Source organism: Hyperolius riggenbachi, chromosome 3 (assembly GCF_040937935.1).
Source record: "Hyperolius riggenbachi isolate aHypRig1 chromosome 3, aHypRig1.pri, whole genome shotgun sequence".
Taxonomy (NCBI): Eukaryota; Metazoa; Chordata; class Amphibia; order Anura; family Hyperoliidae; genus Hyperolius; species Hyperolius riggenbachi.
This window is the reverse complement of record NC_090648.1, coordinates 402,052,070-402,077,696: the sequence shown is the minus strand read 5'-3', so window position 1 is coordinate 402,077,696 and position 25,627 is coordinate 402,052,070. Positions and strand designations below refer to the sequence as shown.

The following is a 25,627-nucleotide window of genomic DNA, read 5'->3' as shown; positions in this document are numbered from 1 at the left end:
GCGCACGCCTTGTGCGCTGATCACGGAGATTATTCCACATTCGTTACACAGGTCATTTGAGAGTTGTTTTGAAACCCCCATGTTGCTACTCTTCTGAGAAAATCAAAAGAGGAGGGAAACTTACAATGGACCCCCTTAAATACTCTTTATCACAATTGGATTCACCTGTGAATGTAGTTCAGGGGCCAATGAGCTTACCAAGCCAATTTGAGTTCCAATAATTAGTTCTAAAGCTTTTGGAATCAATAAAATGACAACAGTGCCCAAGTTTATGCACCTGCCTAAGTTTATTTAAACAATTATTGTGCACTTTTTGAAAATCTAATAAACTTAGTTTCACTTCTCAAATATCACTGTTTGTGTCTCCTATATGATATATTTAACTGATAATTTTTTATCGTAACCACCAACGATTTATACAGGAAGATCATGAGGATTAGCGAGGTTGCCCAAACTTTCGCATCCCACTATATATATACAAACATCACTTCCTGGTTAGCGGCCATGCTTTTTGTTTGTAAACACTGCCTAAAACTGGCGATTAAAAGCCAGGATCACGGCGGGGAGCAGTGGAAACGGCAAAGAGGGATCAAAGAGATCACAATGACTCGATTCTCTTTAGGCTGCTTACACACAGGGACGTTACAGGCGCACGTTAGTGCAGCCTGTAACGCTCCCCCAACGCACAGCAATGTAACACAAGTGGGCTGTTCACACTGCCCACGTTGCGTTACATGTAACGCTGCACGTTCTTCCGAAAATGCAGCATACTATAGCGTTACAGCGGCTTAAGCCGCGTTAGACTGCTTGCACATGCTCAGTAGTGTTGGGGAGGAGTGGAGAGCGGCCAGGCACATGGCTAATTAATATTCACTGCACGTAGTGACGTGCAGTGTTTACTTCCTGGTGCGGCCGCTCTGTGCGGCGATTGGCCGGCGGGACCACGTGATGCCGCATGCGTCCAAGAGTACGCACAACGCGGCTCACTCTGACGTCCACATCGAAGAGCACCAGACCTTGCGTTAGGTGCACGTTATGCGACCTTAACGTAGCACCTAACGCAACGTCTTGGTGGGCAAGTAGCCTTAAAGTGGATCCGAGATGAACTTTTACTCATTGCATAATTGTGTTCCTTTCCTATTGTTTATAGGGCATTCCTCAAGCCAAATACTTTTTTGTTTTTGTTTTAATACTCTAATTCCCTATAAACTAAACAAGCCACCCCACCCCCCCCCCCCCCCCCCCCACACACACACACACACAGATTTTCAGAGAGCCATGGCACTTTCAGACAGTAGCAAGGGCTCTTGGGAGCTCAGTCTGGGCAGGAGGAGGGAGAGGTATTACTAGCCAGAGATTTCAGAGGCAGAGGCAGAGGGGAGGAGGAGGGGGGATTAGGTTTTTTTGCTCAAGATACAGATAAGCCTGCCTCTGTGTAATGTTTACAAACAACATGGCTGCTGTCATTGTATCACAGGAAGAAAGAATCATATTTTATTAAAGCTGTTTTCAGCTAGATTTGCTATGTAAACCATCTAAACTTTAGATAAGATACAGTGGTGTGAAAAACTATTTGCCCCCTTCCTGATTTCTTATTCTTTTGCATGTTTGTCACACTTAAATGTTTCTGCTCATCAAAAACCGTTAACTATTAGTCAAAGATAACCTAATTGAACACAAAATGCAGTTTTAAATGATGGTTTTTATTATTTAGTGATTAAAAAAAACTCCAAATCTACATGGCTCTGTGTGAAAAAGTGATTGCCCCCCTTGTTAAAAAATAACTTAACTGTGGTTTATCACACCTGAGTTTAATTTCTGTAGTCACCCCCAGGCCTGATCACTGCCACACCTGTTTCAATCAAGAAATCACTTAAATAGGAGCTATCTGACACAGAGAAGTAGACCAGAAGCACCTCAAAAGCTAGACATCATGCCAAGATCCAAAGAAATTCAGGAACAAATGAGAACAAAAGTAATTGAGATCTATCAGTCTGGTAAAGGTTATAAAGCCATTTCTAAAGCTTTGGGACTCCAGCAAACCACAGTGAGAGCCATTATCCACAAATGGCAAAAACATGGAACAGTGATGAACCTTCCCAGGAGTGGCCGGCCGACCAAAATTACCCCAAGAGCGCAGAGAAAACTCATCCGAGAGGCCACAAAAGACCCCAGGACAACATCTAAAGAACTACAGGCCTCACTTGCCTCAATTAAGGTCAGTGTTCACGATTCCACCATAAGAAAGAGACTGGGCAAAAACGGCCTGCATGGCAGATATCCAAGGCGCAAACCACTTAGTAAAAAGAACATTAAGGCTCGTCTCAATTTTGCTAAAAAAACATCTCAATGATTGCCAAGACATTTGGGAAAATACCTTGTGGACCGACGAGATAAAAGTTGAACTTTTTGGAAGGTGCGTGTCCCGTTACATCTGGCATAGAAGTAACACAGCATTTCAGCAAAAGAACATCATACCAACAGTAAAATATATTGGTGGTAGTGTGATGGTCTGGGGTTGTTTTGCTGCTTCAGGACCTGGAAGGCTTGCTGTGATAGATGGAACCATAAATTCTACTGTCTACCAAAAAATCCTGAAGGAGAATGTCCGGCCATCTGTTCGTCAACTCAAGCTGAAGCGATCTTGGGTGCTGCAGCAGGACAATGACCCAAAACACACTAGCAAATCCACCTCTGAATGGCTGAAGAAAAACAAAATGAAGACTTTGGAGTGGCCTAGTCAAAGTCCTGACCTGAATCCTATTGAGATGTTGTGGCATGACCTTAAAAAGGCGGTTCATGCTAGAAAACCCTCAAATAAAGCTGAATTACAACAATTCTGAAAAGATGAGTGGGCCAAAATTCCAACAGAGCGCTGTAAAAGACTCGTTGCAAGTTATCGCAAACACTTGATTGTAGTTATTGCTGCCAAGGGTGGCCCAACCAGTTATTAGGTTCAGGGGGCAATTTCTTTTTCACACAGGGCCGTGTAGGTTTTGAGTTTTTTTTTTTCTCACTAAATAATAAAAACCATCATTTAAAACTGCATTTTGTGTTCAATTATGTTATCTTTGACTAATAGTTAACAGTTTTTGATGAACAGAAACATTTAAGTGTGACAAACATGCAAAAGAATAAGAAATCAGGAAGGGGGCAAATAGTTTTTCACACCACTGTATATAGGGCTTGACTTACTAAGCGGTGCTAACCTACTTAGCACGTCTAAAGTCTTTAGGCGTGTTAACCAGGGTGCTAAGTAGGTTAGCACCGGTTTTCTCAATCAGATCGCGCGCTAAGTATCACGCGCAAAGTTTTGCGCGCGCAAAGTCCTATGCGCGCGCTAAGTCCCATAGGCTTTAGTGGGCACTTCGCACGGAGCGCCCTGCGCTCTGTGCAGTGCGCGCGCAAAACTTTGCGCGCGGTACTTTGCGCACGATCACTACTTCTCACATTTCAACTGAGTTTAGACGTGCTAAGGGCCAGTGCTAAAGTTAGCACCGTTTTGTAAATCAAGCCCATAGACAATTTACTTGTTATAGTTAGTTTTTCATCTCGGATCCGCTTTAAGATTCTCTACAAACAGGAAGTGCCAGCTAACCAGGAAACACTTCACATTTAAATTGACGGGGGGGGGGGGGGGGGAGGGGGGAGACACGCCCACAAAATCACTTGCAAAAGCGCTTTCACTAGCACTTTGCGCTTTTCCTATACCTTCCATTTTCTGGTCGGAAAGTGAACGGAATGCCCCAATCTGAACTAGTGCATAGGAAAGCAATTTTAAAAATTGCCAGCGTTTGAAGAAGTAAAAAAGCACCTCTAGTGTGAATGAGCCCTCATTGAAATATGTTTTCAGTTTCTTACAGGGGCGTAGCAATAGGGGTTGCAGCGGTAGCAACCGCATCGGGGCCCTTGGGCCAGAGGGGCCCCGAAGGGCCCTCCCTCAACTACAGTATTATCTCTATATTGGTCCTGTGCTCATAATAATCACTTCTATAGATACATTGAATAGTAGTAATCATTAACAAACTGTTCCCCATCCCCTTCTTGCACCTCTGACACTGTAGTTGCTGTAACTGTCCTCGGATCCTTGAAAGACTTTAAGAACATACCGCTGGTACAAAAATAACTTTCTTTATTGGTAACATCATCAGGGTAGGGAATCAGGAATAAAGATGATCACAGTTTTAGTAATATTGGTGGCTGAACATAGTAGAATGCAATCTTAGCAGTTTCAAGTGGTAGAAAGCGATTTCAAGCGTAAGTGCGGTAGAACTAGGGGAAAACATACAAAACAGTATTCAGTATAGACTCTAACATATAACCACTAACATTGTCATTAGCAGCATGAATCAGTACATATATACCAAGGTAGCTCACCTATTTTGGCCTCATAGGATCTTAAGGGCAGTTTCTCTGCTCTGTCTCTCTCATAAGCTCTGAAGATTCTGTCTGTAAGATGGCTGCTGGCATGTCTGGATAGAAGATTCTAGAAGATCTCAGAGTGAGGCTGGGTTCTGATTGGACTAGAGTGTCAGGTGACTGGAGTACTCAGATTAACCATGTAATGTCTTGTGCTTAGCTAGCTATATTATAGCTGATGCTGCAGGCTGTTACTCTACACACAAATAAACTTTAACAGCAGGCTAACTTTTCTGCTTATCATACAACAGACCTATATAGGTATATATGTATTGTTCTGTACAGAAAACTAGCACTAAATTGCTATAAACCTCTCTTATTAGCAGTGACTATGAATTATGCTGTTCAGATGTTTGATTGGCTTGGGCGGGCAGCTACAGTTGCCATCGGCAGGTTTTGGTGCGCCGTATCCATTGTTATGTATAGAGTGCTTGGGGGGGCCCCATTGTAAAACTTGCATTGGGGCCCACACCTCCTTAGCTACGCCACTGGTTTCTTATAAAAGTATGGCAGGCTTTGAATGTTTGGAATCTGTCCCTACTTAGAAAAGATTCTTGTGTTTCTAATGAGTCTCTGACATTTAAATATGTTGCTTTTAGTCAAAGATACATAAACCATGCTTGGTGCTGCGGTTTCTACAGTGAGCTTTTTATAACATGTACTTAAAGCAAAATGTTACTGCGTACATGCACACTCATGCACACCCACATATGTACACACAAACACAACATACAGAGGACTGAACTGCCCACTAGGTCAGCAAAAAAACATAAAAGCAATACTGCAGCACAGTTATTTATCTGTTCCACCTTTTTTAAGGTAAAGGACGTGTGAATGGTATTGAAAAAGAGAAAAGAAATGCATATTCAAGCTACGGAATAGTGAAAAAACATGCTTTGTTCTGCTTCCGTAAATCTAATTCGTGTTCCTGTATTCATGCTTTTCTACATTGTTCATTTCCCCACCTATCCCCTCCTGTGACTTTCTCCTTACTGTACCTATCTGTGGCTTTGCATTGTGTCTTTTGATTCACATACGTTGTCACATTCCATTGACTCGTCCCTCTTCTCTCTTCTTGTACTCACGCCTAGTGGTGCTTTCGCCAGAGCCTCTCAGGCGAGTTTTAATCATGTGTGAAGCTCAGTTGCATTCAGAGCTTCTCTGCTGCCTTCTTGCACAAGACTGAGCTGGTGTGTCAGATCGCTACCTTTCTCCTTCCTGAAGAGGGGATTTAAAAAAGGAGGAGGAAGACGCAGCGGTGGGGAAGGGGTGATAGAAAGATACACTTTACTGCAAGTGTTTTCTAGCAAGCACAAGGACTCTGTAGCTGTGAAGATTCTTACGGATATACAAAATAGAGGGACGGGGTACCGACGAAATAACCTACCCGTCGAATCAGCATACATTCACTATCAAACGCTAGCAATGCTTCAGCCGACTAATAAGGAAAGGAAGCCTACATCAGAGGCAGGTAAGATTGCATTATGTCTCTGCTGTTGTATCATATCAAGGTTTCCCTTGTTTTCCTGTACATTTCTATCGTCTGATTGTGATTTTTCCCTGACGGCCAAGCATGCCTGTAGCAGGGAGAGAAGTTGCTATATTCATTTAAAGATACGATGGCTTTTTTTTTCAATCCGAATCTGTCTGCCATGCATACTGCAGCCTATTTTGCTTATCTGGTTACTGCCTAATTGCACAAGCTTTACAAGGCATTTGTATTTAGAGATAATAATGAAACTGCATATTATGTAGAACTGGCAAACAGTTGCCTAGGAAGCATCATTATATATATATATATATATATATATATATATATATATATATATATATATATATATATATATATATATATATATATATATATATATATATTATACACATATATATTATACACACTACTGAATCTCTTGGCTGCATCAGATGGGAAATATCTTAAAACTGCAGAAATTTCAATGTATCTGTGTTTTTATTCAGGATGTATTGCAATGCATGTCGACTGATGTACTGTCAGTTCTGTGGGGCCCTTAAAGTGTATGATTCCATACAATATAGGTATAAAACTACAGCACATAAAAATAAATACCAGCATCTTGGTTGTATGAATTGTGTTAAATTCCTCCTTCTACTGATACATAGGCACGCACCATGCTGATGGGGCAATTGTTTCATTTTTGGCTGGGAAATTAAGTTTGCTTGAGAACAGCAGTTTAGGCAAATGAAGTATTTTTCTTTATTGCATGTTTGAATAAGACAAGCTGAAGCTGTTGGAAATGAAGTTAAGGGGAGAGACAGGTGCTGCTGGTATTTGGCTGGCTGCATGATTTTTTTTTTTCTTTATTAGTTCTTTCTTTATTTTTTTTTTATGGGATGTGATGTTTTTTGGGTTTTTTTTCCTCCTTTGATGAAATGGTGCCAACCCCAAAATTTCCATACTAAAATGCAGCCTTTATTCTGAACGCACAGCATATCAGTGGCAACTGAATATACAAAGTGCACTTGGAATATGTAAGAATATGATAAATTAGTTGACCTAGCATAGCTCCTCTGCTCACAAAAAGGATCTTGATTACACAGCTTTTATGCACCCATTGATTTTTTTTTTTCTTCCTCCTTGAATATCCTGAATTGCTAACTAATCCAATCTGGCCTCATTGCATGCAGGGACAAGAGATACAAATAGTCTCCCTAGATATGGCAAGTTTATATATTTTAAAGATGTAACTTAGAAGCAGCACATTTCAATTCACAGTTTAAAAATACATATTCAAGATTTCTTTGACAATAAGGCTGTTGACACTTGGATCTCTTGCTGTAGTGGTGCAGGGCATTTATAGAGGCTTGATTTTGCTGTATCCCAATGAGATGTGGATGGGCCTGCAACATCAGTAAGCAGCAGGACACTTTAGTGCTGAATGAGTTCATATAAAATCTTGCTAACATCAGATTAGAATTTGATATAATTGGTGCCAAATGGTGTCCCATATGTTCTGATACAAAACTGTGTTTTCATGATATGCTTTCTATGAAATACTGGGGTGTTTTATTTTTAGATACCACAGGTAAGTGCTCCAGAGTGCAAACACATCTTGAAAGTGTTACAGTTACAGCCTGGTTAATTGTACGTGATTTTGCACGTTTTTAAGGCTGCAAATATGAATGGATTATGAATTATTGTGTTGGAATCCCAGAGGATTTTGTGTCTTTTTCCCCTTCTACATGTTCTGTATATTTATGCGTATGCATATTATGTGTTCAAGCTTAGTACATTTTATTTGAGTTTACTGTTATCGTGATTATACAGAACATAAGAGCATAAAAGAATCATAGTAAATTATGTCCTGGTACATTTATTTGTGGTTACACAAGCAGGTGTTACTGGTGCTGTCTTGGTATCTATGTGAAGGCTTCTGTATCCTTTTACCAGTAGATGCTGCTAGAGAGTAGAAAAATGGTTGCCTAAGCATTTGGATTACAACAGCAAAGTAGACCCTAACCTAGTACCTGCTGTTGTCACTTATCTGAGTAATTAAGCTCAAGAATTGAATAATTATGCCTTTGTGCAGTCTAAAGTAAAATTAGTGGATAATTTTGGATTTATGCTTATTCTTGTATTCTTTCAAAACTATGAAAAATGATGCAACAAATATGTTAAAGATACATCTAAGTAACCCATGGCAATTTTAATAGTTAACACCCTTCCTCTTGATTATCTTCAACGAAATGTAAGCATAGTAAAATATGTGACAGAAGCCTAACATGGTTATTAGGGGTTGGAGACAGATGCTCTCATTAATATAGTGATTACCATCTGAGAAATAAAAAAAAAAATCTGTAAAAAAAAAAAACAAAAACAAAAAAAAAAAACATAACAATTTTTATAGCGCTTTTCTCCCTGGGGACTCAAAGCGCTTTGACCCTGCATTATGCAGTCTCAAAGGCTTGGGAAAAGAGGTGGGTTTTTAGCCTTTTTTTTTTTTTTTTTTTTTTTTAAACTGTCCAGAGAAGGAGCCTCTCGTACTGATTGTGGAAGTGAGTTCCATAGAGTAGGGGCTGCATAGGAAAAGGCCAGAGCATCAAATGTTAAGTTTGTCCTGGGAATAACCAGATTAATCTTGTTGGCAGAGCGGAGGGTGCGTGGAGGGGCATAAAGTTCCAATAGATCCACTATGTATTTGAGTCCCATGTGGTTTAGAGCCTTGAATGTCAGCAGGCAGATCTTAAAATGGATTCTCCATTTTACTGGCAACCAGTGAAGAGTTTGCAGTGCTGGGGTGATGCGTGAGCTTTGGGGGGCATTGGCTATGAGTCTGGCTGCAGCATTCTGTACTAGTTGTAAGGGGCGCAGAACCTTATCCGTAGATCCGATGAACATTAGCCACCACAAATAAACACACAAAGATGTGGCTAGCAGAGTTGTTTAAGCTTGATTAAAAAAAAAAAAAGTTAGACTACTTTCTTAAGTCTAAAAGGAAGGATGAAAATAGAGAAAAGTTAATGTGAATTTTGCTTGTAAAGCACTCCTGGATATGAAACAGTTATGATAGTCTTTGTGGTAAAATGAGAAATGTGTCCAAGAGGATTGTAATCACACTGCATTGATGGATATTTTACTGATGCAGTTAAAGTAAGTACTGACCGCTATCTGCACACACATTTATTTGAAGACTTATAACATCAAATGACAGCTTAGCAATCCACAGTGTTTGTGACCTCTGCTACATGTGCAGGTGTGTGCATATGTATGTATGTATGTATGTATGTATGTATGTATCACACCTGCAGGGCCGGCGCTACCATTAAGGCAAAGCAGGCAGCTGCTCCAGGGCCCCAGAGCTTGTAGGGGCCCCCAGTGGCTACAAGAGGAAAAAAAATGTTTGCAAATCGGCCTTATAGTTTTTGAGAAAAACTATTTTAAAGTTTCAAAGGGAAAAAAAAAAATTGAAAAACCTGCCGACTTTAATGGTTAATAGCAAATCCACCTTACATGCTAGAAATCCTAAATTTGCAGGATATGTTAAGGAGATCATTAGAAATAAGAAGAAAATACAATTTTTCAAAAAGACCTTATAGTTTTTGAGAAAATCGATTTTAAAATTTAGAAGGAAAAAAGTATAGTTTTAAATGCGGTAAATGTCACTTTCAGTAGCAAACCTAACGGTAGAGTAATTTTACATGCATCAAACGAAAGCGCAATAAATTTCCTGATGGGGTTTCCAGGGGGTCTATACGCAGCCGCAGCGCTTTGGCCAGGGATCGCTATACAAATTTAAAACATCAAATCAGCTGCGCACTGACGTTCCCGTGGCTAGACACCCCCTCCACATGCAAGATTCAGTCCCAAGTTTTCACCAAATGTACAATTTTGCCCTCGCAGTCGGCTACCACAATTACCACTTCGGCGAGACACCACCACCACACCCCAAGCAGTGGGCACTCACCGCATCAAATTGACCCTCTATTAGATGGGTCTCCAGCGCTTATGGGGTCATATGGCCACCCCCTGCCTTTTCGAGCAAGCCTGTCCACTGCTTCCACCTTTTCTCACAGGATCATCACACCTCAAAAGACATATTTGGAATACTCCTAGCGTAAAACCATAAAAACTGTTTATTAATAAAATCAATTTTGCACTCACAAGCTTAGACGTTTTCATAGGCACAGCGTTTTTGTGGGCTCTACCCCAATCGTTGGCCGCTGGGTGGGCTTGTTGCGCTGGCGTGGTCAGCTCCTCCCGGCTTCCCCCTCTGGCTTCACGTCTCTCCTTGGCCACTAGCTTTACTAGTTTCGTCGCTATCTGCGACTCATCAGAAGCATATGCGGCCATTACCCTGTCTTCCTAATATACCGATACCAATACTCCTTCCGCCCCTCACTCCTCCTCCCCCCAGATGTGACCTCTATACTTCTCTAGACTGCGTATCCAAACGCTGGGAAGCCGGGAGGAGCTGACCACGCCAGCGCAACAAGCCCACCCAGCGGCCAACGATTGGGGTAGAGCCCACAAAAACTCTGTGCCTATGAAAACGTCTAAGCTTGTGAGTGCAAAATTGATTTTATTAATAAACAGTTTTTATGGTTTTACGCTATGAGTATTCCAAATATGTCTTTTGAGGTGTGAGAAAAGGTGGAAGCAGTGGACAGACTTGCTCGAAAAGGCAGGGGGTGGCCATATGACCCCATAAGCGCTGGAGACCCATCTAATAGAGGGTCAGTTTGATGCGGTGAGTGCCCACTGCTTGGGGTGTGGTGGTGGTGTCTCGCCGAAGTGGTAATTGTGGTAGCCGACTGCGAGGGCAAAATTGTACATTTGGTGAAAACTTGGGACTGAACCTTGCATGTGGAGGGGGTGTCTAGACACGGGAACGTCAGTGCGCAGCTGATTTGATGTTTTAAATTGGACTTTGTTAATTTTTAAGCAGCGCACCACCAATTTATATTCACCCGAGAAGTGATATCAGCGCGTTTTTTTGATTGTGTTATAGGGATCGCTATACAGCCGCCATATGGCTGTATGAAGATCCCTGGTATTTTTTTCCTATTTTCCCAATTTTTTTTATGTTTAGAGTGTGGGAATTTTTTTTTTTTTTTAAATTATGTGGGGTCCCCCCTCCTGAAACTTTGTAACCCCTTGTACCCCATGCAGGCTGGGATAGCCAGAATGTGGAGCTCTGAACGATTGGGACTTCACACCCTGACTATACCAGCTGCAAAAAAGGTCCCCTAATGCTGATTTTTGTTCCGGGGTATATGTTGGGGGGGCCCCCCCAGGTTTATTTTGCCCTGGGGCCCCATTGTTGCTTAAACCGGCCCTGCACACCTGTATACATACAATGCACCACATCATGAGCATCTCAAAATTATTTTCTAGCTTTAACACAACTGTATATTGCATAGAAATCTTGCAGGATTTAGGGGTTATTTGGTGAATTTTGAACATGGGAGTTGGCCTTTAACCATTAAAAAATATGATTATCACAGTGATTTAGCCACTTAGAGCAACATTAGTTTCTTCCAAGTAGATGCTGATAAGTGTTTTAATGTTTAGCTATGGAATATTATACCTGTGTGCCAGTTAAAGGACCACTATCGTGAAAATTTGTAAAATTTATAATGCATGAAAACACATACAACTTATGCTGGGTACACACGTTGCATTCCCGCATCGAATGCGCCGCTCGATTCCCGACGATTCGATTATTTCCGAGTGAATTTCGATAATTTTTAGGTTGAATGCCATGTAAAGTATGGCAAATCGACCTAACAATCCATCGAGACGCGAATCGGACATGTCAGAAATAAACGAATTGAGCGGCGCATCGACGGGAATCGAGTGCGGGAACGTACTGTGTGTACCCAGCATTGAAGTACATAAGCATAGGAAGTACATTGCTTCCAGAGTACAATGAGCTATAAATTACTTTTCTCCTATGCTTCTGTAACTTACAGGAGGCAGTAGAAATCTGACAGAACTGACAGGTTTTTGACTAGCTTATTTCCTCGTGGGGCATTCTCAGGGTTTTCTTTATCTCAAAAGCACTTAGTGAATGTCAGTTGCTGAGTCCAATTGCCAAAATTGTGTGCAAAGGTGGGGGGGGGGGGGAGGCAACATCTGTGTATAGATTCCCTTCCAGAGATTGTTTTTGTAAGCAATAAACAAAATACTAAAAATGCCCCATGAGATGGACCAATCCAAAACCTGTAAGTTCTGTCGGATTTTCTCTACCTTTAATTGACAGCAACATAGGAAAAAAAGTAATTTATGGCTCATTTTACTCTGGAAGAAACATACAAATAAGAAGTATGTGTTTACATGTATTTTACTTTTTACACTTTTCTGTGATAGTGGTCCTTTAATCCAAAATAAATCCTTATAGGTTATGTATCAAGCTTAAAACTGTCATTCTGTCTATTAATAAACCTTATTTGCTATAATAAATGGTTGCTAAAATACAGCTATATCGTGTTCAGGTTTAAGCTGTAAAGTTGCACTGTACTGGGAGAACAATATCAAACAGTTTTGGTTTTACATTATTCAGGCTGGATTTTGTTTTTCTGTGATTTTACATTGCTTTATGTTCTATTTGTAAGCCTTCTGCAGCCAATGGTAACATTTCATATTGGTATTCTGATGTGTCTGTTTCTCAGAATGGTTAGTTAGGCAAGGTGGTTAAGGGATATTATTTAACTTTTTTATGTTTAATATGCCAAAAGCAAGGGATTTTTTTTCTTACCTTGAACTTGATTAAGTGGTTTAGAAGAAAAGACTTGGTAAAAAATAAATCACCCATTAATTCAACCCTGAGTGTTTCATAGTGTTTCATAACCTTCAGTTATTTAGGGTTAGTATTATCAGAGACTACTTACATGTACTGTAAATGTATAATTCTGATGTTAAATTCAGAATTTATTTTAAGCAGAAAAAAGCAAACCAGTGATCAAAAACAGAAGGGCATATTTGGACAAGTCCTGCACAGGTCTTTACATTCTGCAACTGAAATGTTCTTGGAAGGTTTTTGTTTTTGTCCCTTGACTACTTAAATGAGACCTCTGCATATAGGATTTTAGCCCCTGCAATACCTTGCTCTTGTGATTAAAGCAATTTTGGTTCAGATTTAGAAGACAAAAATGTATCATTGTTTGTTGGGCAAGAAAATCTTAGGCACAGTGTAATGTGTACTTCCTGTGTTCTTTAACAAACAGAAAAAAGTATGAAATTGTTGTCAAATGACAGAACTGATATTAACCACTTAAGGATCACAGGGTTTCTTCCCTTAAAGAGACACTGAAGCGAGAATAATCCTCGCTTCAGAGCTCATAGTTAGCAGGGGCATGTGTGCCCCTGCTAAAACGCCGCTATCCCGCGGCTAAACGGGAGTCCCTTCACCCACAACCCCCCCCCCCCCCCCCCGCAAAATCAACGACCAAATTGGTCGTAGATTTTGCTGCTCCTAGAGGCAGGGCTAATGGCTGCAGCCCTGCCTCTAGTCGCGTCTATCAGCGGCGCATCGCCGCCTCTCCCCCGCCCCTCTCAGTGAAGGAAGACTGAGAGGGGGAGAGGCGGAGATACACGCTGACAGACGCGCGTGGGGCAGGGCTGCGGCGGTTAGCCCTGCCTCAACCAGGAAGAGATCCCCGGCTGCTCGGAGGGGATTTGTGAGGTAATGAACCCCGTTTAGCGGCGCGATAGCGGTGGTTTAGCAGGGGCACGCATGCCCCTGCTAACTATGAGCTCTGAAGCGAGATTTATTCTCGCTTAATAGTCTCTTTAAAACCAAAACAACTTTTACATTTCAGCGCTCCTCCCATTCATTCACTGATAACTTTATTGCTACTCATCACATGTGAATGATCTATAGCTTGTTTTTTTCGCCACAAATTAGGCTTTTCAAGGGTGATATTTTATTTTAGTAATAATGTTATTCTCTATGCATTTTAAAGAGGAAAAAATACACTATTTCTATATTTCCAACCACTGTAGTTTTAAAATGGACAGATAACCTAGATAAAACCAACACATTTTATCTGCCCACTTGTCCCGGTTATCACAACATTTTAAATAATGTTCCTAGTACAATGTATGGCCACAATATATTATTTGGAAATAAAGGCGCATTTTTTCAGTTTTCTGTTTTCTGTTTTTTCATTGTACTCTATCAGTAATTAAAAGCCCTTATCTGTAAAAGTAACAGTAATATACCATCATGGCATACATATTTAAAAAGCTGAGTGACTAAGGTAGCTATTTATGTATTGTATTTTCAATTCTGTCACTTGTGTGGTTTTTTACAAGCGTTTTTATTTTGGTGCCGAGTATATGAAAATAACAATTTTTTTGCTTTTCATTCAGTTTCTTGCTAAAGAAAATTCACATGACAGGTTTCAGTTGTCAAATATCCAAAATTATATTCTCTCACTTGTCACAGTTAAAATGATACCCTATATATATCATCAGATAGTTTCTTGGGCACACCACACACTGATAACCACAAGTAGCACCATTGGATTTTTGAAGGCCATTTTTTGCAACAAAAGTAATACAGTCATTCTTTCTTAGCAAAGCCCCTGGTGTCTCAGAACATTCAGTACAGGTCATAAACCTCACCATTCTGACAACTAGAGACCCAGGCCTACTCAGATAAACATATTTTGTAACATTTGGATTCATGCCTTTTTGCTGAAATTGTACCACAAGTTTGAAAATGGCGCTTTTTTACAGTTTTCTTCAGTTTGGTGGGGAAAAAAAATCACATGACATAGACTTCAACAATACTACATCCCAAATTATAGTCTCTCGCTTGTCACGGTTAAAATGATACCCTGTATACATCATCAGATAGCTTCTTGGGCACACCGCACACTGATAACCACAAGTAGCACCAACAGCTTTTTCAAGGCCAATTTTCTCCCCCAAAGTGTCATTCTTTTTTTAAGTCCAGTACACACTTTCAATTAAGATTGACCAACTGTACCACCTTCCCATGTAGTATGAGAGTCAACAAATATTGAATAGTATGAGCAGATTGTGTAGGTAAACGCTCATACTGTAGTATGAGGGTTTACCTACACAATCTGCTCATATTATTCAAGATTCAATAGTAAAATTGGTCAGTGATTGGCCAATCATACTTGAAAGTGTGTACCAGGCTTTAGCAAAGTATACTGAGGGCTTCACAATGTCTCTAAACATACACAAATTGGTACTCACCATTGTAGAAGCTGTAGAAAGGTGGAAGTCAGGAGGTCCGAAGGTGTTCGGCAGCCATGCCAAGGGTGAGAGTTTGGTAGATCAGCCATGCCAGAGGTCAGAGGGTAATTCGGCAGCCATGCCAGAGGTCAGAGGGTGGTCGTTACTTATGCCAGAGTTCGAATTCCATAGAGTGGTTGTCAGCCATGCCAGAGGTCAGATCCGGAGAGTCAAATACAGTTCAATGATACCGTACAAAAAAAAAACAACTAATAATGGACTGTATGATAGGCAGGGCTGTGGAGTCGGTCCAACAATCCACCGACTCCGACTCCTCAGTTTAGGATTCCACCGACTCCAACTCCTCGACTCCTCTAATTTGCATATTACAATTTTGTTGATTAAAAGTATGTAACATGAAATTCGTCTCTTAACTGCCAACACTTAGGAATTTTACAAGACAACTGAAGTGAGAAGGATATGTAGACTACTATATTTATTCCCTTTAGGGCTCATTTCCACTATCGCGAATTCGCATGCGTTTTTCGCATGCAAATTCGCATAGCAATACAAGTGAATGGGACTGTTTCCACTTGTCAGGATTCCTGTGCGTTTTTCTGTGCAGAAAAAATTCGGATGGCAGAGCCATCAGAATTCGCATACCGCATACCGCTATGCGAATCGCATGCAATGCATTTAATAGGAAATTCGCATGCGGTTTAGGTATGCGAATTTTCATGCGAATTTTCATGCGAATTCGCATAGAAACAATGGAAAAAGCACTCCAGCACTGCCAAGGTTAAATTCGCATGCATCGTCATCCATGCGAATTCGCATGCGACTTCGCATGAAAATTCGCATGCACCCGCATGCGAAATTCGCATCCGCATGCGAATTTTTACCTCGGCGATTCGCACCGCACAAGTGGAAATGCAGCCTTAGACTAAAACTAGTCCTTGGTAAGAGTACTTGTAAAAGGTACAAACCGGAACAAAGAACATCTATCAGGCCCTAGGCAATGTGTGGGTACATGTAAGAATGATGTGCAGGTACTCTGCAGGGGAATGAGGAGATTGTAAACAGACAACACCTCTGTTTTCAATGTGCACAGCATTCTCAGTGGATTCCCTGCAGCTCTGTGGGGAGTGCATACAGTGGTGTGAAAAACTATTTGCCCCCTTCCTGATTTCTTATTCGTTTGCTTGTTTGTCACACTTAAATGTTTCTGCTCATCAAAAATCGTTAACTATTAGTCAAAGATAACATAATTGAACACAAAATGCAGTTTTAAATGATGGTTTTTATTATTTAGTGAGAAAAAAACCTCAAAACCTACATGGCCCTGTGTGAAAAAGAACCTAATAACTGGTTGGGCCACCCTTAGCAGCAATAACTGCAATCAAGTGTTTGTGATAACTTGCAACAAGTCTTTTACAGCGCTCTGGAGGAATTTTGGCCCACTCATCTTTTCAGAATTGTTGTAATTCAGCTTTATTTGAGGGTTTTCTAGCATGAACCGCCTTTTTAAGGTCATGCCACAACATCTCAATAGGATTCAGGTCAGGACTTTGACTAGGCCACTCCAAAGTCTTCATTTTGTTTTTCTTCAGTCATTCAGAGGTGGATTTGCTGGTGTGTTTTGGGTCATTGTCCTGCTGCAGCACCCAAGATCGCTTCAGCTTGAGTTGACGAACAGATGGCCGGACATTCTCCTTCAGGATTTTTTGGTAGACAGTAGAATTCATGTTTCCATCTATAACAGCAAGCCTTCCAGGTCCTGAAGCAGCAAAATAACCCCAGACCATCACACTACCACCATCATATTTTACTGTTGGTATGATGTTCTTTTGCTGAAATGCTGTGTTACTTCTACACCAGATGTAACGGGACACGCACCTTCCAAAAAGTTTAACTTTGGTCTCGTCGGTCCACAAGGTATTTTCCCAAAAGTCATGGCAATCATTGAGATGTTTTTTAGCAAAATTGAGACGAGCCTTAATGTTCTTTTTGCTTAAAAGTGGTTTGCGCCTTGGATATCTGCCATGCAGACCGTTTTTGCCCAGTCTCTTTCTTATGGTGGAGTCGTGAACACTGACCTTAATTGAGGCAAGTGAGGCCTGCAGTTCTTTAGATGTTGTCATGGGGTCTTTTGTGGCCTCTCGGATGAGTTTTCTCTGCGCTCTTGGGTTAATTTTGGTCGGCCGGCCACTCCTGGGAAGGTTTATCACTGTTCCATGTTTTTGCCTTTTGTGGGTAATGGCTCTCACTGTGGTTCGCTGGAGTTCCAAAGCTTTAGGAATGGCTTTATAACCTTTACCAGACTGATAGATCTCAATTACAGTACTTTTGTTCTCATTTGTTCCTGAATTTCTTTGGATCTTGGCATGATGTCTAGCTTTTGAGGTGCTTTTGGTCTACTTCTCTGTGTCATATAGCTCCTATTTAAGTGATTTCTTGATTGAAACGGGTGTGGCAGTAATCAAGCCTGGGGGTGACTACAGAAATTGAACTCAGGTGTGATAAACCACAGTTAAGTTATTTTTTAACAAGGGGGGCAATCACTTTTTCACACAGGGCCATGTAGATTTTGAGTTTTTTTTTATTCACTAAATAATAAAAAACCATCATTTAAAACTGCATTTTGTGTTTATGTTATCTTTGACTAATAGTTAACGTTTTTTGATGAGCAGAAACATTTAAGTGTGACAAACATGCAAAAGAATAAGAAATCAGGAAGGGGGCAAATAGTTTTTCACACCACTGTATGTAGAGTATACTACTACTGTGTAACAAAGTAAACCTGAGACAGATGAAATTAAAGTTTTATACATACCTGGGGCTTCCTCCAGCCGCCTTCAGGATAATCAGTCCCTCGTTGTCCTCCTCCACCACCTGGATCTTCTGCTATGAATCCAGGTACTTTAACCAGTCGGGCGTAGTGCGCATGCACACACTCCGCCTCCAGGAGCATACTACACCTGTGCAGCACTATTGCGAAGGTGCAGAATGTTCCTGGCTGTGGGAGCGGCATGCGGCCGGACAGCGCTGACTGGCTGAATTACCAGGACTCATAGCAGAAGATCCGGGTGGTGGACAGCGAGGGACTGATTAGCTTGAAGGGGGCTGGAGGAAGCCCCAGGTATGTATAAAACTTTACTTTTCATCCGTCTCAGTTACCCTTTAATTTGTAGTCACCAAACCAAATTTTAACATATCAAATTATTTGATTTCATCAGTAAAGAGAGTGCGTACATTTGCATAAATCCGCATCAATGCAGAATTATTTCCATCTCGTTGACCATCTCTATTAGTGACATGGCTACACATCAGGCTTTATTCTTACAGCATCTCATATATATATATATATATATATGAGATTCCTGTGTACACATCATATATATACAGTCACAATCAGATATGTATGATCTGACCTTAAAAATACGGGGACTGCTTTATTGAAGCAGCACAAGTAACTAATTTTGATTGGTTTATTTCATTTTTGTGGACTAAGCACAGCTATTACTGTATATATACAATACAATACAATAATACAATAACATTTCTATAGCGCTTTTCTCCCATAGGACTCAAAGCGCTTAGGCTCTCTCAGATTCAGTAATTAGTAGGATGAAGTATTCACACAACAAAAGTTATATTTCTGCAAATGCCAGACTGAACTGGTGGGTTTTCAGTCTGGATTTAAACACGTCCAGGGATGGGGTTGTCCTGTTCTGTTGAGGTAAGGAGTTCCAAAACGTAGGGACAGCATCAGGGCTGTGGAGTCGGAGTCGTGGAGTCGGAGTCGTGGAGCCGGGCAATTTTGGGTGCCTGGAGTCGGAGTCGGGAAAAAATGCACCGACTCCGACTCCGACTCCTCATGAATTTGTAACTGTAATTAAAATAGAAAATATGATAAAATGTTCTATTTCTCAGATAATAATCATTAAAAATAATGTATATATACAGTATATATACAGTAATAGCTGTACTTAGTCCACAAAAATGAAATAAACCAATCAAAATTAGTTACTTGTGCTGCTTCAAAAAAAGCAGTCCCCGTATTTTTAAGGACAGATATACATATCTGATTGTGACTGTATATATGATGTGTACACAGGAATCTCTTATATATGTTACGGCCAGAACCCGAAGTGTGGCCACTTCGCGTTCTGGCCAGCCACTTCGGGTTCTGGCCGGCCAATGTGCGAAGTGGCCGCAGCGCAGCGGCCACTGTTAGAAATGGCATGATGACACATAAGTTACAATGTATTTTATGGCCGTCTCGCTGCGGCCAAATGTATTAGAAGTCTCGCATTGCCTCCTCTCCTCCTCCCCCCCGCCTCTCTCTTCTCCCTGCCTCCTATACCACATACGGAGCAGCCGGCGGGGACACGCGTGTCCCGGAGAGTCGTTCGTTGCAGCAGGGCAGCAGAGCGGGGAGGCTGCAGACATTGCTTCTGCCAGCACCCGCTCTGCAGGAACGGCAGGATTCCCCTGCCGCGACGAACGACTCTCGGGGATACGCGTGTCCCCGCCGGCTGCTCCGTATATTGTATAGAGGCAGGGAGATGAGAGAGGCGGGGGGAGGAGGAGAGGAGGCAGTGCGAGACTTCTAATACATTTGGCCGCAGCGTGACGGCCATAAAATACATTGTAACTTATGTGTCATCATGCCATTTCTAACATTGGCCGCTGCACTGCGGCCACTTCGCACATTGGCCGGCCAGAACCCGAAGTGGCTGGCCAGAACGCGAAGTGGCCACACTTCGGGTTCTGACCGTAACATATATACTAAATAACATCTATGCTGTAAGAATAAAGCCTGATGTGTAGCTGTGTCACTAATAGAGATGGTCAACGAGATGGAAATAATTCTGCATTGATGCTGATTTATGCAAATTTATGCACTCCCTTTGCTGATGAAATCAAATAATTTGATATGTTGTTAAAATTTGGTTTGGTGACTACAAATTAAAGGGTAACTGAGACGGATGAAAAGTAAAGTTTTATACATACCTGGGGCTTCCTTCAGCCCCCTTCAGGCTAATCAGTCCCTCACTGTCCTCCACCACCCGGATCTTCTGCTATGAGTCCTGGTAATTCAGCCAGTCAGCGCTGTCCGGCCGCATGCCGCTCCCACAGCCAGGAACATTCTGCACCTGCGCAATAGTGCTGCACAGGTGTAGTATGCTCCTGGCGGCGGAGTGTGTGCATGCGCACTACGCCTGACTGGCTCAAGTACCTGGACTCATAGCAGAAGATCCAGGTGGTGGAGGAGGACAACGAGGGACTGATTATCCTGAAGGTGGCTGGAGGAAGCCCCAGGTATGTATAAAACTTTAATTTCATCTGTCTCAGGTTTACTTTGTTACACAGTAGTAGTATACTCTACATATGCACTCCCCACAGAGCTTCAGGGAATCCATTGAGAATGCTGTGCACATTGAACACAGAGGTGTTGTCTGTTTACAATCTCCTCATTCCCCTGTAGAGTACCTGCACATCATGCTTACATGTACCCACACTTACATTGCCTAGGGCCTGATAGATGTTCTTTGTTCCGGTTTGTACCTTTTACAAGTACTCTTACCAAGGACTAGTTTTAGTCTAAAGGGAATAAATATAGTAGTCTACATATCCTTCTCACTTCAGTTGTCTTGTAAAATTCCTAAGCGTTGGCAGTTAAGAGACGAATTTCATGTTACATACATTTAATCAACAAATTTGTAATATGCAAATTAGAGGAGTCGGAGTCGTGGAGTCGGAGGAATCCTAAACTGAGGAGTCGGAGTCGGTGAATTTTTGGACCGACTCCACAGCCCTGGACAGCATGACAGAAGGCTCTGGGACCAAAAGTTTCCAAGTTGACTCTGGGTATGACTAGATTATTAGAACCTGTGGATCTGAGAATGCGGGGATTGCTACGCAGCTGTAACATATCTTTCATGTATCCAGGGCCTAGATTATTCAGGGATTTAAATGTCAGTAGGCCGATCTTGAATAGGACCCTCCATTCTATAGGTAGCCAGTGAAGGGAATGCAGGACTGGCGTTATGTGGCAGTGACGGGGTTGGTTCGTTAGCAGTCTGGCAGCAGTATTCTGTATCAGCTGTAGGCGGTACAAGACTGTTTTTGGAAGGCCAGTGTAGAGAGCATTGCAGTAGTCCAGTCGGGATGTGATGAAGGTGTGGACTAAGGTTGGCAGATCTTCTGGGGGTATGAGGTGCTTGATTTTTGCAATGTTCTTCAGGTGAAAATAGGATGATTTCACCACAGCAGAGATTTGAGTTCTGAAGTTTAAATCCCCATCAATTAGAACTCCCAGGCTACGCACATGATCAGAGCTGCGTAGATCCGTGCCTCCTATTCCCAGTGGTGAAGACTGCAAGTTAAGTTGTTATCATGCTTTGCCCTCCAATCAGAAGGACTTCAGTTTTGTCTGCATTCAGTTTCAGCCAGTTGTCATTCATCCATTGCTGTAGTTCACGTAAGCAGGCGTTTATAGTTAGAGTTGGGTCTGTCACACCAGGCTTGAAGGAAAGATATAGTTGGGTGTCGTCTGCATAGCAGTGGTATGTCAGGCCATGTTTTTGGATTAGTTTTCCCAACGGTAGCATGTAAATCGTGAAAAGCAGGGGAGAGAGGATTGAGCCCTGGGGCACCCCATACTTAAGTGTTACAGGGGTGGACAGGAAGGGCCCCATAGACACTTTGTGGGTTCTGCCACTCAAGAAGGATTGGAACCACTGAAGTACTATGCCATCAATGCTGCAGTATTCCTGTAGCCTGTTTATCAAGATGTCATTGTCAACTGTGTCAAAGGCTGCAGAAAGGTCTAGCAGTATGAGGATCGAGCACTCTCCTCTGTCTCTTGCCATGAGCAGGTGGTTGCATATTTGGATGAGGGCAGTTTCAGTGCTGTGGTGTTTACTGAAGCCAGACTGGAATGGGTCATAACTGTTATTTTGTAGAATTCTGGCTTCTAGCTAGAGGTATACAGCTTTTTCAATTAGCTTGCCCAGAAAGGGGAGGTTAGAGACAGGTCTGTAGCTGGTCATTGCATCTGGGTCCAGGGAGGGTTTTTTGAGGAGAGGCCTGATGATTGCTTCCTTCAGTAAAGCAGGAAATATCCCTGATTGTAAGGAACAGTTAACAATTTTGAGGAACACTGGTATGAACAGGTCGGGGCAGTTCAACATGAACTGTGTTGGGCCAGGATCCAGGTCACAGGTAGTTAGGCGGACGTGAAGGAGGATGCTTGATGTGACTTCGTCATCAATTTCTTTGAAGTTTGACCAAGGTGTTACGTTGTCTCTGCTAATGGTCTTCAGCGTTATATTAGGCTCAGATGCTGTAAGTTGGATGGCGGACCTTATAGCGGAGACTTTGTCTGTGAAGAAATGGGCAAATTGGTCACAGAGGTCCTTTGAAGACTCGATATTAAGTTTTTGACATGCTGGGTTGCAGAGTCTTTCCACTGTGCGGAACAGTTGGGCTGGTTTGTTAACTGCATTTTCAATCTCTTGTGATAGAAAGGATGATTTTTTTTCCCGTGATTACGTTTTGGTAGCTCTTCAAGTGGAAGATTAAGGCATGTTTGTCTTCTGGGGACTGAGATTTGCGTTACAGCCTCAAGTTTTCAGCCTTGTCTTTTCAGCTCTTTTATAGCGTCATCAAACCACTGTGCATGATGGTGTGGAGTAAGATATTTGGTGCGCAGAGGAGCAATGGTCTCAAAGGTGGAGGACACACATTTGTTGTATTTAAACACCAGAGTATCAGGGTCCAAGCTGGAGTCAGTTAATTCATCAAAGCTAAGGTTATCTCGGATATGTTGAGGTGTTAGCCCTTTTAAGCGGCGATATTTTATTTGATTCTTGACCTGGTGTTTGACGGCTGGTATTGAGAGGGAGAAGTGGATAGAGTGATGGTCTGACCAGGCAACAGGATTAATTTCCACATTGGCTATTGACAGCCCAGTATGGAATATAAGGTCCAGAGTGTGACCTTTCCTGTGAGTAGCAGAGCTGATTGATTGGAGGAAGCCCAGTTCATGTAAGGCACGGGGTAGCTCTTTTCCAAATTGTGAAGAGGAGTCGTCCACCCATGTATTGAAATCTCCAAGAACAATCCATCTGGGGTGTTCCAGTGTTAGGTTGCATAGGAGGTCTACAAGTTCCTCAAGGAAGTCTGAGTATTTTTCTGGTGGGCGGTAGATCAGCAATATGTTAATGTTTTCCTCAGCTGAAAGTTGCACCCCCAAGCATTCAAACGAGTTGGTAGGACCTACAGTAAGTGGTCTGATTTTCAAAGCTGATCTAAAGCAAAGTGCAACCCCTCCTCCCCTGCTTTCTTTCCTGTATATATACATTATTTTTAATGACTATTATCTGAGAAATAGAACATTTTATCATATTTTCTATTTTAATTACAGTTACAAATTCATTAGGAGTCGGAGTCGGTGCATTTTTTCCCGACTCCGACTCCAGGCACCCAAAATTGCCCGACTCCACGACTCCGACTCCACAGCCCTGATAGGTCTCAAAGCAGGGATTAAGGCATAGTGCTGCTTTGGACAGACATTTCGGACAATGATACTGTGTGTCCCTTTGAACGTGATTTTTCCTGCAAACTCTGCACCTTTTTTGGGGGTATGGTTTTTGATGCAGTTGGGGGGAGTGGGGCAGGAAATTGATTTAGCTCAAATCTGGCAACATTTTCTGCACGAAGCTGGTCTGGGTTTGGGGCAGGTTGTCCAGATTGAAAAAGGAGACATGTAATTATCGCCTGCTGGAACTTTAAAAAAAAGAGTCCGTTACCCGTTTTTTTTTTTTTTTTTATTTATTTATTACAGGACAAAGGCGTTTTGGAGGCACACCTGGAAACAATATAGAGCCACTTTTTTTTTGTACCAGATCTTCCTCTTCCTGTTGAGCCTGTATGGTGCCAAAACCTGGTCGGACAAGTCCACTGCCCCCATGAACTTGGTGTACTCAGCGATGGCCAGTGGTTTTACTACTTCCCGACTACGAGTCCTCACAGTTGTTGTTGCCTCAGAGTGGATGGTGGTGAGGGCTAAGACATCGCACTTATCTCTAAATTTGAAAGCGAGCAGCTCGTTACTCCGTTGGCTGCAGGTCTACCCCCTCTTCAGTTTTTTATGAACGACCTCTGATGGCAGGCCTTTGCGATTTGCCCTGACAGTTCCGCAGGCTGGAGTCTGGACTGAAAATAAATGTTTGAATAGTGGGACACTCGTATAAAAATTGTCCATGTAAAGGTGGTAACCCTGGTGGAGTAGAGAGTTGAGGAGGTCCAGTACTATCCTCTCTGTTGTACCCATGTAGGGAAGGGCATCCAGGAGGCTGTATTAAGCTGTCCTTCCCTTCATAGTTTTAGTGAATAGATATAGCCACTCCCACTTTCACACAACTTGTACAGTTTTATCTTGTACCGTGACCTTTTACTGGGTATATATTGTTTGATTGCCAGCCTCCCACGGAAAGGGATTAAGGACTCGTCGATGGCTATTCTTTGCTCTGGCATGTATTTTCTGCAAAAGTTCTATTTAAATGGTCGATGAAGGGCCTCAATTTAAATAGTCGGTCATGGGCTGGGTTGTCAGGTGGGAGGTGGTCTGCATTATTGCTAAAATGCAAGCAGGTTAGCAGCATTTGGTAGCGGCGTCTGGACATTCTGGACTAATAAATTGGGTTGCAAAGGATTGGATCGTTTATCCAGTACAGTTGCTGTTCAGGTAATGGACAAAGGGCCATATTGAAAGTCAATCCCCAAAAAACGTTCAAATCACGGGTAAGTGGCAGGGGTCCAGTGGGAAGCTAACACAGAGGTGGGATGGTCTGCTATGCGTTGCTGGGCATAGATATTGCTCTGATCAGACATACTGCAAGAAGCTCTCTGGCAAAAAAAGTTCAAAAAAGTCAATGGGCTGCATGTTGCTGGTGTCTACTAATAGGCCACTCCTGGCTGTGAAGGGAGGGAGGTTAGGGGTCTCCATATTAGATGCCGTTCATTGTGGGTGGCTTAGATCATAGGATAGCGGTTCCCTCTGTGGTACCCTTGCTGGCATGCTTTTGCCTTGGCCTGGCAGCCCTCTTGGGATGGCATTGCTGGAGGTAGCTATAGGTGACCCTCTTTCAGAAGCAGTGTCAGTGTCACTAATGCCCCTTGCCTGCCCCTCGCTCCTAGATGGCTGCGCTGTGGATGGCCCAGCAGACTCAGAATCGCTGTCCGTTGAGTCGCTTTCTGACTCGGACGGCAGCCAATCAATATCTGTGGACTCCAAATCATCCTCCGATTCGCTGCTGCTGTCACGCTCCAGAATGGCAAACGCCTCTTGCAAATAATACATTCTTTTTGCTATCTTTATAGAAAATGCATATAGGCTATACACTATAATTGTGTAGAGGCAAATTGTAAAAAAAAAAAAAAAAAAAAAAAAAATCCACAAAAATACAGCAGAAATAAGTCTCTGGTGTGTGTATATGTGTGTGTGTGTAT

At 42.2% G+C, this 25,627-nt stretch overlaps 1 protein-coding gene across 5 annotated transcripts in view; it reads left to right on the top strand.

The window, feature by feature from the left end:
* Positions 1 to 5,560: 5,560 nt before the first annotated feature.
* The window catches only part of TENM2 (teneurin transmembrane protein 2), a 4,210,084-nt gene continuing 4,190,017 nt past the window's right edge, over positions 5,561 to 25,627 (top strand). For all 5 annotated transcript variants that reach the window (XM_068277420.1, XM_068277423.1, XM_068277418.1 and 2 more), the window contains exon 1: positions 5,561 to 5,890. The gene's annotated coding sequence lies outside the window, so the exon portion shown is untranslated. The remainder of the gene's footprint in view (positions 5,891 to 25,627) is intronic.